The 12,704-nt window shown below is 39.9% G+C and overlaps 1 protein-coding gene across 2 annotated transcripts in view; it reads right to left on the bottom strand.

The window, feature by feature from the left end:
* PIK3CA (phosphatidylinositol-4,5-bisphosphate 3-kinase catalytic subunit alpha) overlaps nucleotides 1-8,887 on the bottom strand; it is a 79,005-nt gene extending 70,118 nt beyond the window's left edge. The window contains exon 1 of one of the 2 annotated variants that reach the window (XM_038583405.1): nucleotides 8,776-8,887. The gene's annotated coding sequence lies outside the window, so the exon portion shown is untranslated. Of the gene's footprint in view, nucleotides 1-8,024; nucleotides 8,040-8,775 lie in introns of those variants that run through there. The other variant, XM_038583406.1, reaches the window with a different exon arrangement.
* Between the last annotated feature and the right edge of the window lie 3,817 nt (nucleotides 8,888-12,704).

The raw sequence follows: 12,704 nt of genomic DNA, 5'->3' as shown, positions 1-12,704 counted from the left end.
TAAGACTGTACTAACTTCAAATATTCTGTCCTACTGTCAAATAACTTACCTTCATTTTAGTTGCTAAAAAAAAATTTGTAGGAGAAATATACTAATTTATATGCATGATATTTATACTCAACAAAGAAGACCATAGCATGATATATTTAGCAATGCTCTTTAGTAGTTGTACATTAGTAGATACATTTAGCTATACATTAGTAGTGCCGTGAATATAACATGGCTATAAAAAAGGTTGCTTTTTATTGTACAGAATTAGTCAAAATTATTCAGTGATTTTGAAGAAATCTGGAGCCCCATAATATCACTAAGAGAACTGAAAGTTGGCCATTTCTAGTGAAGAGAAAACAATCAGTCTCCACACTATAAAATTACTAATATTCCAAAGTACTTTGAGTACTTACTATTATAAAGACAAGTACAGAAGCTGCTTTGAAAAAGTCATGTTCAACCTTTACAACTCCCATATAGAGAAAAAGAATATCTCTTTCATAAATACATTAAGATGCTGCCTATGGGAGTCTCAAAAGCAAATAATAATAGCCATTAGATTTTAAGGAAATAATTCAAATGGACAACAACTTCAAAATGATATTACTGTTAATATTTATAAATTTAAAAAGTGAAGTATAAAACACAGTTTTTCCTTTCCCTACTGTCAAGTATGGTTTGATTTCAGATTGGACGTTAGTAGTCCTAATTTCAGACTCCTCCCCACACACAATTTTTCCCGTTAGTGATTTAGTGATGCTTTATACTTGATGATGTACTCTATAAATTCATATTCATAGAATAGTAGCTTATTTAGCAAAAAAACTTCAAGATTTTTGCTCTTTCCAAGAAGTTAATCTCCTAAGGAAAACACACACACACAGTCCACTCACTTTTATGCTAGAGGCAGTCAATTGTTTCTAAATGCAATAGTACTTTTAGGTCTAGGCCTGCAATAAGTCCATCAGAGAAGTACTTGCAAAAAAATGACCTCCCAAAGAAAAATAAGCCACAGAAATATGCTTAGCTTGTTTAAAAATGAGTATATACTCAAAATAACTCTAAATAGGGGCACCTGGATGGCTCAGTCAGTTAAACATCTGCCCTGGACTCAGGTCATGATCTTGAGGTCCCAAGATCGAGCCCCACGTCCGACTCCCTTCTCAGCCGATAGTCTGCTTCTCCCTCTGCCCCTCTTCCCACTGCTCATGCTCTCTCTCTTTCTCAAATAAATTTAAAAAAAATCTCAAAAAAAAAAAAAACCCTAAATTTTTGGACAGTTTCCTGGTTAAAAAATATTCAAACCACATAGGTGAGTAATTTGAACACTTATAGAAACAACAAATCAGTGGCATAAATACCAATGCTTTCTAATCAAGAACGATGATTTTTGTTATCTTTCCTTATATCTGCGCAAAAAGGATGTATCTGGAAAAAAGAGGCTTACTGTGTCTCTGGAATTATATTCCTAAAATTAGAACACAGTTTCTGAAAACCATCTCATGGGGTGGGTCACCAAAGGAAACTGTGGAACATACTTTCCTAGAAGTCTTTAACAAGTAAGGATGGTGACCAGTGGCTATTAAGGGTGCTGTGACAGGTTTGCTGGCCTTCATAACCCTGGCAACTGGTGTGCAATGGATGACCTACTCTCCATGCCTGTCATTCAACTGCCTGAGTGCCAGTAACTAAAATGGCCATGCCTGAAGTTAGTTTGATTTCCAAAGTCACTGATGGTCAGAAAGAAAAGAATCTTTTCTAGCCCATTCTTTTCTGATGCCAGTTTGTCTATGCCACAGATTTTCATACAAGGGCCTTCAAATATGTGCACATTTATAAACAAGCAGATAAGAAGATTTTAGCTTCTGAAAACAAAACAAACTGGCATAGACTGCCTTCCCTTTTTAGGGAGTGGCTTACTTTTTCTTGAAATCAGAAATAGACTTGAAAATACTAGGAATCTCACAGAATTTTGGAACTGTAAAGAACATTAGAAATTGTGTAGGTAAAAGGAACAAGCGGCAAAAGATTAAGATTTAAAACTAAACAGTTGGTTAATAGTTCAACGTAGAACCCAGATTTTAGGGCAGCCTGGGTGGCTCAGCGGTTTAGCGTCGCCTTCAGCCAAGGGCGTGATCCTGGAGACCCAGGATGGAGTCCCGTGTCAGGCTCCCTGCATGGGGCCTGCTTCTCCCTCTGCCTGTCTCTCTACCTCTCTTTCTCTCTGTGTGTCTCTCATGAATAAATAAATAAAATCTTAAAAAAAAAAAAAAAAAAAAAAAAGAACCCAGGTTTTAGATTCCTAATTCAGTGTTCTTTTCACCATAGCACACAGTCTCTCCTTAACCTCCTCTGTTAAAAATATCCCCCAAAGCAAGAGAAATATGCAACTTGTTAACAACTTACAGAAAAGTGTTTCTGCTATACTTCAAGTTTATATTCAATAAATGATCAACTAAGACTGGCACAGAGCAACTTAGCTACAAACTGATAAAAGATAAGAAAAATATTTTGATTCTCAATTATGATTTTGCTGCAAAAATATCAATGCTTATTGGCCACTTACTTTTAGGCACTATGCTAAGTGCTGAAGATAACAAGAATGAACATGATTTCTTCCTGCTAAAAAATTTATGCTTAAAATTATCTTCATAATATTGTTTTAACTTTCTATAGTACTTTGTAAGATGCATCTCTCCACTCTGTCTTTCTAACTCTTGAGTAGGTATTGAGGTTGGCAAGAGAATTATGATCAGAATAGATGTTCTATTCTGTTGCAGCTTTTTTTCAAATCACAACATTGACTTTTTTGGCTTCCACTATACAAATATTTAAAATCTGAAGTATACCAGATAGGTATGATCTGTAAGGATTCTTACTATTTTTTAATCTCACCTTTATTTTAAATGCTAATGCTGGTTTTGATACAAAGACTCCATAACAATTGCAATTATATGCCAAATGTCACTAAAACTTAATTTCTACTACATGACAACAATTTTGATAAATTATCAAGGTAACTACTAAGTAATACAGAAGAAATGACTACTTAGTTATTGAGCTAAATATGAAATTCTTTTATTAGATATAAACTTAGAATAATGATTAGTATGTGTATTCTTCCTTAATAATTTTATATAATTTGAGATCACTTAAATTATCTCATTATACGAGTTACTTAGCAAGCAACATAATACAATTCCTATCAATGCAGGAAAAGAGGTAAAAATTTGATATAAACTTCCTCTTCTTCCCCATACACAAATACAAAGTAGCATTTTGGGACTGGAATTTAGTCCCTTAGCCCTCTAGATCAGAGCTCTATAATCCACACTTAAAAACAGCTTCAACTTAATATTAAACTTGAAAAAGCTCTAAGTTACCAAATTTATTACAAACTTGTAAATTCTTTATTGGAAGATTTTAACTTTAACTTTAAACTCCTCAAACTATGTATTTGGGAAGAGGGAGAAAGAACACTTAAAAGTTCCTTAACCAAGATCAATCAGTTCACAGAATAAAGGATTAAATGTGAGTAAGACACATATAGCTATAAAACACTACTGATATATTTAAAATTTAATAACCTTTTTCAGTGATGGAAATCACAAGCCTTCAAGTTGAATTCTCAGATTTTACTATGTGTTGCTTCACATTTCTTTTTTATGCCCTAATATTTCAGTTTCTCCTCCCCACAGTTTTTAAGTTTTATTATAGTACTTTTTTTTCCCAAAATGACTGGTAGTAAAATTCACTTTAAATATAAACTTAAGGGAAAACTCAGGCACACCAATTTGGTTTATATAAAAATAAGATTGGTATCAAGGAACTCTAGCAAAGAGGTACTATTTACACTACACGTAAGGTTACTCTCTACTACCAAATAAAGGCTAACTATATATTTAAACACATGGCTCCCAAATAAAGAAAAATATCAATAATTTCAGTCTGTTGATATCTGAAATTGCTAATCTGACATCAAGAACAATCTTACCTTTTGAATTTGGTCCTCACCGGAGGTATATTTTCTGTATCTCCCAGAAATTACTAAATAATGATCGCTGAATTTTAAGCTTTGGTGAACTGAGGTTTTATCAAAATTTTGAGTCTTCTTTTATAAATCACCTATAGTTTTAATTTGTCCTCTTCTTTTGGAATGGTCAAGTCTGATATCACTTGTCTTTGGAGATGCTGTAAGGTCACCAGATTCTTTCCTCCTTCATATTATGTATTATAGGTATATCGATATCGTGTCATGGTTGAAACTCCTAGGCACAATTACTTCCCAAACAGGCTAACACCTGGGTGTCTGACAGTGCAATGGGATTCTAAGAAAATGAAACTAAAAGTCACAGTGATTTTGGTCCCTAGTCACATCTGTAGTGCTAGCAGTTAGCAAAGTGGAAAATAGGATTATATAAACTATGTTTTTCTGTTATCTAAGTCCACTCACGAGATCTAACACCTCCTAGGGGGAAAGGAAATGAACATTTATTAAGTGCCTGATACAAGGACAAAAACTCTCTTAAATCTAGATTTCATTCAAAATTTCAACAAGAGTCTATTGAACAGTAATTACTCCCATTATGCAGATTAGGAAATCAATCCAAAGTAATCCTGTCAGTAACTGAAAGAGCCAAGTACTCAACCAAGGCGCTTCAGATTCCAAAGCTGTATTATTACTCATAAGATTTAAGGCTACATGGGTACCATGCAGAACACCTGGTACAATCTCTCTGTGTTACAGATGAGGAAACAGAGGCCCAGAAAAGACTGAGACTTGCCCAAGGATGCAATGTTTGTGGTGAAACTGATATTTGAATTCAAGTCTCCTGATTTCCAGTGCAGTTCTGTGCATAATAATCCTTATTTTTGCTTGTGTGTGTGTCTTTGGGGTTGAGTCATGCTTGGTATAATTTATACATAATTTATAATGTCTTGACTGTCTCCAAATGAAATTATATGTGTGGCAACTTCAGGGATATACATTTTTTAGTGACCAAAGATATTAAATGTATTTGGCAGAAATAAAAACTTGATTGGTGTTTGTAAATTATTACATGTTGTAAAGAAATCTTTTGCCAATATACTTATTTATTCAGTTAATAAGGCCTATTATGTACTGGCTACTGTTCTTGCCAATAAGAAGAATACAACTATATATAAAATAGAAAGATTCCCTATCCTTCTCATGGAATTTATATCCTGGTGGAGGATACAGACAAATAGGCAATTATAATGCAGTGAGTCAATGCTATGACAGTGGGAATACAAGATGCTATGGGAACAGGAAGTAGTGATACCTACCCAGACTAGACTTTTTGAAGGAGGTGATGTGAAAGACGAGTAGGAGTCAGTGAGTTAAGGAAGAGGTATAGAGAGTGCAAATATTTCAGGAAGAGCATTTGCACAAGAGATCAGGGAAAGGCCAAAGAAGCTGTGGGAGGAGAAATGAATCTAGAGAGACAAGCAAGGACCAAACCATGCATGTCCTTGAAAGAAAGGGCTTTATAATCTTGTCTATTACTATTACCTGAGGAACTTTAAAACAAATGAAGAAATCACAGATGTCTGGGCCCCATCTCAGACCAATTAAATCACAATCTCTGGTCCTGGTACTTCTTTTTTTTTTTTTTTTTTTTTAAGATTTTTATGTATTTATTCATGAGAGACACACAGAAAGAAGCAGAGACATAGGCAGAGGGAGAAGCAGGCTCCCTGTGGGGAACCTGAGGACCCCGGGATCATGACCTGAGCCAAAGGCAGACGCTCAACCACTGAACCACCCATGTGTCCTGGTCCTGGTACTTTTAAAAAGATAACTAGATGATTCTAATATGTAGCCTGTATTGAAAACTACTGTTCAAGCTATATAGGGAATTAAAAACATATACTTATTATTGGAAATAAAGGAAAAGGTGATCTTAAGTAATTAACTTCTCCAGGCCTTAGTTTCTTTATCTATTAAAAAGCAGGATGAAGCAGGTTAGAGGTAGCTTGATATACTGAAAGGAATCAGAAAACACTGGTTTTGTCAATGAGTCTGTCACCTGATGCCTGTATGACCTTAGATTAAAATGTCATTTCTCGGAGATAGTAATACTGCCTGGCTACAGGATTGCTGTAATTCAAGACCGCACTTAAGAAAACAGCTTGATAACTGTGCTAATGAATATAAACCATAATATTCCATGATTTATGCAGCTAAAACTGCGCAATTTTAAAGATCATACATATTTTTATCAAAGACGAAATCTTTATGATGCTTAAGGAACACATTTTACTTAAAGAATCACACCTACCCTAGAATTCAAGATATTAAAATAATAAAATAGAGAACTGATCCTTTTAATGCTACTCCAGTTGCTAAAGAGATCAACTGGGATTAAGTTAGCTCTTTTCAAATAAACAGATCAACAGAGCAAATGCCCTTTAATGGTAACAACAAATGTTAAAACTCTGTTCAGTAAAGGGCTCCAAACAAGAAAGCTACACACAAAGTAAACTGTTTTAGGAAAAACATTATTATGATCTACCTTCTTATACAAGTATTTCATTTATAAATGTAGGTGGTTGGTTTTTGTTGTTGTTGTTTTTTAGGGAATACTTATTTGAGATGGAGAGGATCTTATCCTGAGAGGAAGGAAGCTCTGCCTCCAGAAGGACTGTTCCATACACAGAGCCAGGCAGTCACTGTTCTTTTAGTCTCCCTTTTACATATGTCCAGCCCCATGAGAATACACACACTGATGCAGTAATCTTTCAGTTCAAGTACAGTGCTGTACGGAGCGACATCTCTTTCATACTAAATCCAATTTACTTAAAACTTAAAAACTTTAATTATATAAAAACACTGTTCTGCATTTACATGTGGCTCATTTTTAATTCTCCAACTAAAACTGACAGAAATGCCTTCAAACTTTATACTCACAGTCAACAGAATATTAATATTCATTTGCTTTCTATTTTGTCCATGGAGGTATTACTATTATGATGTGCTATCATTTCTTTCAATTACTTATTTTGCAAAGAAAAGCATTCCATTTTACAGAGATGGAAAATGCACAAGAAACTTTTGAAAAAAGTTATGGATGACATTTTATTTAATTTTATCCCAAAACACCACATGAGAAAACTTAAAAAAAAAAAAAAAAAAAAAAAAAAAAAACAAGCGCGCGAGCGCGCGCGCACACACACACACACACACACACACACACACTGGGCCCTCTTCAGATAATTTTGGTTGATGACACTGCAGAACAGTTAATCTGATAATCAAAAATTTCCATAATATGTGATGTTTAGCTAAAAATCTATGCTGTCAACCAGAATTCAACACTTTAGTTTAAAAAAAAAATCTTAAAACTTGAATACACGTAGTAACAAACTCTTACACTGCAGTTGCTTTGAGGGCCTCTTAACAGAGACAGAGAGTATTCTGATTTATCCAAACTAAACTAGCAACATGGTATCTTAAGTATTTGTCAGGTCGTTTCTCAACCCCATCACACAAGCCTGTATAAAAGCAAATTTGAAAGCAAATACGCTTGAGAATCTATTTTCTAAGGAGGAAAACATGCGACCAATACTGTCTGCAGTGGTTCAAATGTGGCCACTGAAATCACCCGACTTGGCTTACTCGTCTATCTACCCAAGTTTTCGAGGGGTTATCCCAGACCTCACAAACTGGATTCAAAATATCATCTCGCAAACCCATGTCCCACGCGTGCACAAAGGCACTGGAATGAGGAAGCTTTTCTAAAACGAAATCACAACTCTAATTCATTAAAGACTATACGGGCTGTCCTCTACAAAGCCCCCTCTTGTTGCGCTCCCTTACCCCTTCATGCAACTACGTAAACAGTCCCCCAGTTACTGACATCTAAGAAAACAGCTTTCGATTCCCGAGTCTGGGAACTAGCCACCATCACCGCTCTTCCTTTAGCATCCTAAAATAAACCCCCCTCAAGCCGCGGTCAAAACACAGGCTGAACGGCTGGTGTTTACACAGTCCGATCCTGGGCGTACCCTACCTTTCTGAACCACTTAGGAGCGAGGAAAAAGGCATCGCATAATAGACTTAGTAAAGACACAAATCACCAGACAACGTCTCACTCAGGTCTATGAATGAAAGATCCAATACGTCCGATTGTCTCGGTTAAAAGCAAAAAAAAAAAAAAAAAAAAAAACAAGCTCGAGAGGAAGGGTGGGAGGAGAACCGCGGGGTGGGGGGGAGCGGTTTTCCTTCCCTGCCCCAGCCGGGCGATTTAAACTCAGCGTGAGGCAAAGGCAGGGTAGGGTCGCCCGGCTGGCGGGGCCGAGTCCCGGGGCATGACAGCCCCTCCCGAGCAGCTCGCGGCTCCACCGGGGTCCCTCGTGCCGCGCCGCCCGCGGCAGCCCGGCTCCCCGCGGGCCCGGGGGGCGTGCAAGGGCGCGGGGGGCCGAGATACCGCGACCGGGGCGGCGGCCCTGGGTGCACTTCCTCGGATTCCAGACCGCCCCATCCCCAAAAAAATGAGAAAAGGAAGGAAACCCGAAGCGTGGCGGCGGCCAGGGGGAAAAGGAGAGTAAGCGGCGAGCCCTCGCCTCTGCATCTGGGTGAGGCCAGCGGCAGGCGGGGGAGAGGGAGCGGCGATCGCAGGCGAACTCCGCGGCGGGCCGACGCCGGGAGACGACCCGAGGGTGGCCCCCGCCCAACACCGCGGGCGCGCCGGGGAGGCCCCCACACCCACCCGGTCCGCAGCCCCGCCGCGCCCGCTCCCGGCCGCTCGGCGCTGTACTCACGCTCGGGGCTGCTCCAGGCTCCGCGGCTCTAACCACATCGGGTCCCAGCCCCGCGGGCGGCTGCGGCGGCGGCGGCGGCGGCGGCGGCGGCGGCGGCGCCGAGGGAGAGGAGAGCGGGCGGCGCGGCCCCCGCCTCCCGGCCCCTCTCCCCCGCCGCTCCGGAGCTGCCCGGCCGGGCCCGAGCCCTGCCTCGCCGGCGGCCCCAGCCCCGGCGGCCGCGGCAGCAGCAGCCCAAGACCTCAGCGGCCGCAGCGGCGGCACCGGAACTGCCGCTTTCTCCTTCTAGCTCCCTCTCCTTTCTAGCCCCCGCCACACGCCCCCGCCCCCGTCTCCTTTCTCTGTCACCCTGTTTTTTTTTTCCTTTTGTTTCCAGAATAAACTTTATTGGTCTCTTTTTCCGCTCACATCGTGTAAACAAACAACGAACTCTTCCCCACCCCCTCGGCTCCCCCCCCTCCTCCGGCAGAGGAGGGTAAGAGCTGAGGAGGGGCCGAGCCTACAATACCCCGGAAGCAGATGCGCAGAGGACAGGAAGTGAAATTGCCGAGAGTGGGAGGGGCAAGTGGGCACTCGGGTAACAGTGCGCCAGTGCGCCTGCGCCTCGCTTTTCCGCCCGAAGTCCGGGCGGTGGAGGATCGCGTGTGTTTGTGCTCCTGCTTTTGCAGCAGTGAGAATGTTGTGTCATCCTAGGACCGCCTGTGTGTTTATGTGTCTGCTTCGGCTGGCACTAAGCAGGCTAGGGTAGACATAGGGGCATATTGGGATCGAGTGAGTTCCTTTGCTTTTACGCTCGTAGAGGAAATCTCATTTCCTGGAGGCGAGAGAAGGGGGCCCCGTGGCTAGCCCCAAGTGGCTACAAAGAAGGCGTTTTAGGAAGCGCTGCTGCGCGTCCTTCTGCCAACGTAAAGTTAAGTTATAGCCAGATCGGAAGAGGAATACACTGCCAGTGCCCTCCGCAATCCTTCCACTCACTCCGGGGGGACCTTCTGCAATGCTCTTTTAATTCAGAGTGAATCAGCTTGTAGGATCCAATTCCGACTGGAGCAGAAGAGCTCTTTTCGCGCAGTGCCCACGGAGACTTCAGGAAAGCCATCTTATCTATAGACTTAGAGTCCAGCCTTGCTGCTGCGAGCCAGAGAAGCCCGCTTCCCACCCCTTTCTTTGAGAGTAGTGGAATCTGTTGCCTTCTGAGGTCGCTGCTCGTAAGGGTCCCGAGTTCCCCTGTTTCTCCCCCTGGTGGTCTTTCATTGTATTGAATGAATACCGTGTACCGCGCGGGAGCGTGATTCAAGTCTGCAACGCAAGTCCTCGAACATCCGCTCTCTTGAATTTTTAGGTAGAAGACTTGGGAGTGACACACCCTAGAATGCTGCAGTCTTATTTGTCATCCAAGAGCAAAAACCCGACCAATAACCAGGTTTTTTTTTGCTTGAATACCACGGGGCCGTACGCAATTGTAAATGAGATTCCTTCCTTTATGTTGTCATAGTTTCATTTGACCATATTTCTTGTTTTCTTTCTTAAGCTCTGGTTTTCATCTCACATTCCAGGGGTCTATGTTTCTAAATATTTTTCTTGAACCAGGTTTTGTTTTGCGCCCCCCCCCCCCACCAGCAGTTTCAGAACACTTATGTAACTTAACTTACTCCAGAGCAGGGGATTGGGGGGGCGGGGGGCGCGGAGCGGGGTGAAAGGGAGCAAATAACATTGAATCACGAGTCAAAGTAAACCCTAAGGCAGCATCTCCAAAACAATGTTTCCAGGCACAGAGTTTTGTGAAGTATTAGTAGGTCGTCTTTGCTAGGTGTATTTTTCCTTCTAAAATTTATTTTTAAATAAGAAGAAGCTAATTACATTGTATATTTTTTTGTTACGTGATGATAGACATTTAAGAAAACATGTATCGTAGCAGAAAATGCCATACCTGGTAATTGAATGCATGATTATTCACTGTGCAGGAGTAGCATTTATTGCCCAACTTTCAGTTGGTGCATTTGGTTTATTTGGTGAGCATTTGTCGTGTGTTTTATCTTGCTTTTTTCAAAGGTGTTTTATTCAGTGTATACAGTATGTTAGACATCTATATGACAAAACTTACTTCTCAAGTGTCATGTGGCTGTAGGAAGAATATTTTATTTTTAAAAAGATTTTATTTACTTATTCATAAGAGACACGAAGAGAGGCAGAGACACAGGCAGAGGGAGAAGCAGGCTCCCTGCAGGGAGCCTGAGGTGGGACTATATCCCAGGCCCCGGGGATCAAGACCTGAGCCAAAAGCAGATGCTCAACCCCTGAGGCACCCGCATGCCCCTGTAGGAAGAATATATAAATTTTTAAGATTTTTATTCATATATTCATGAGAGAGAGAGAGAGTCAGGGAGACACAGGCAGACACAGGGAGACACAGACACAGGCTCCCATGGGGAGCCCGATGCGGGACTCATCTGGGACTGGATCCAGGACTCTGGGATCACACCCTGAGCCAAAGGCAGACTCTGAACCGCTGAGCCACCCGGGCGTCCCATGTAGGAAGAATATTTTAAAGGAAAAGTTGAAATAGCAGTTCTCAGACTGTCAGTGAGACAAAAAAATGTAATACTTCAGAATTTAAGAATTGCATTCTAAGTTTTTCAAAGTTACTATTATTCTATTCTAACACATTGAAAATATGATAACAACTATTTGCCTTTTGGATTTCTTTCTACCGAAAATAAAGATAACTGATACTCAGATGTGCATTGTGCACCAAAACATTCTCTAACAGCACGTAAGTCATTGCTGAGCTTTGAAGTCGTTGAAAACAAAAATCAGTTTAGTTATGTAGCGGTGTACTCTGGAGGTATAAAATTGCCAAGTTCAACAGTGAAAACACACCAAGGGATAACAAGTGGTACTGTATAGCACTTTTTGATTCAGTTATAGTCAGAAAACATAAAATTTCAGTTCTTTTCAATTTGTCAAGTTTATTTTGCCCCAGAATATCTTACGGAATATGCCACTTGCACTTATAAAACATCATTTTATGTTCATTGTTGGGTGGAATGTTCTATAAATGTCAATTATATCAGATTGATTTATAATGCTGTTAGGTCTTCTATATCCTTACTGGTTTTCTCTACAAGTTCTATCAATTTCTGGGAGAGGAACATTGATGTCTCCAGCCATAATTGTGGATTTGTGTATTTCTCCTCTCACTTCTATATATTTCTGCATAAATTGTATATTTTGAAGCTTTGCTGTTAGGTGCACACACAGAATTAATGGTTTTTGATGGATTGATTCTTTTTAACATTATGTACTATATCTCTATGTCACTCATAATAGCCTTGTTATGAAATCTATTTTTTTCTGATATTAATATAGTCATTCCAGCTTTCTTTTGATTAGTGTTCCTATGATATATGTTTGTCTCTCTTTTTATTCATCTATGTTGTTATATTTAAAATGGGTTACTTGTAGGCAACACATAATTGGGGAATTTTTTTTCCTTCTTAAAATTTATTCCAATCTGACCATCTCTTTTTTCAATTTCTATGTTTAGATGATTTACATTTAATGTAATTGTTGATATAGTTACATTTTGGCCTACCATTTTATTATTTGTTTTCTGTCTCATGACAAATTCTCTTAGCTTCCCTTCATTGAGGATATTTATTTTGTTTTTGTTCCTAAGGGATATGTTAGCTGGTTATAGAAATTTGGGCTAACAGAGTTATGATTTTAGAGATGCTTTTCTACTCACTTTAGGCTCCTCCTGTAGTCATTAAAATAATTTCCCCCATATGTAATTTTTCATTTTTCTCTAATTATTTCCATATTTAACATTTTTTCTTTCAATGACTTATGATGTGTTTAGGTGTTTTTTTTCTTTGAGTTTGTTCCACCTGGGCTTGCTGAGCTCTTGAATTTGAAAATTTATAAATTTGCTA

This window comes from Canis lupus, chromosome 34 (assembly GCF_011100685.1).
Source record: "Canis lupus familiaris isolate Mischka breed German Shepherd chromosome 34, alternate assembly UU_Cfam_GSD_1.0, whole genome shotgun sequence".
In the NCBI taxonomy this organism is placed as follows: domain Eukaryota; kingdom Metazoa; phylum Chordata; class Mammalia; order Carnivora; family Canidae; genus Canis; species Canis lupus.
The sequence above is the reverse complement of the archived record's forward strand: the minus strand, read 5'-3'. Positions and strand labels throughout refer to the sequence as shown.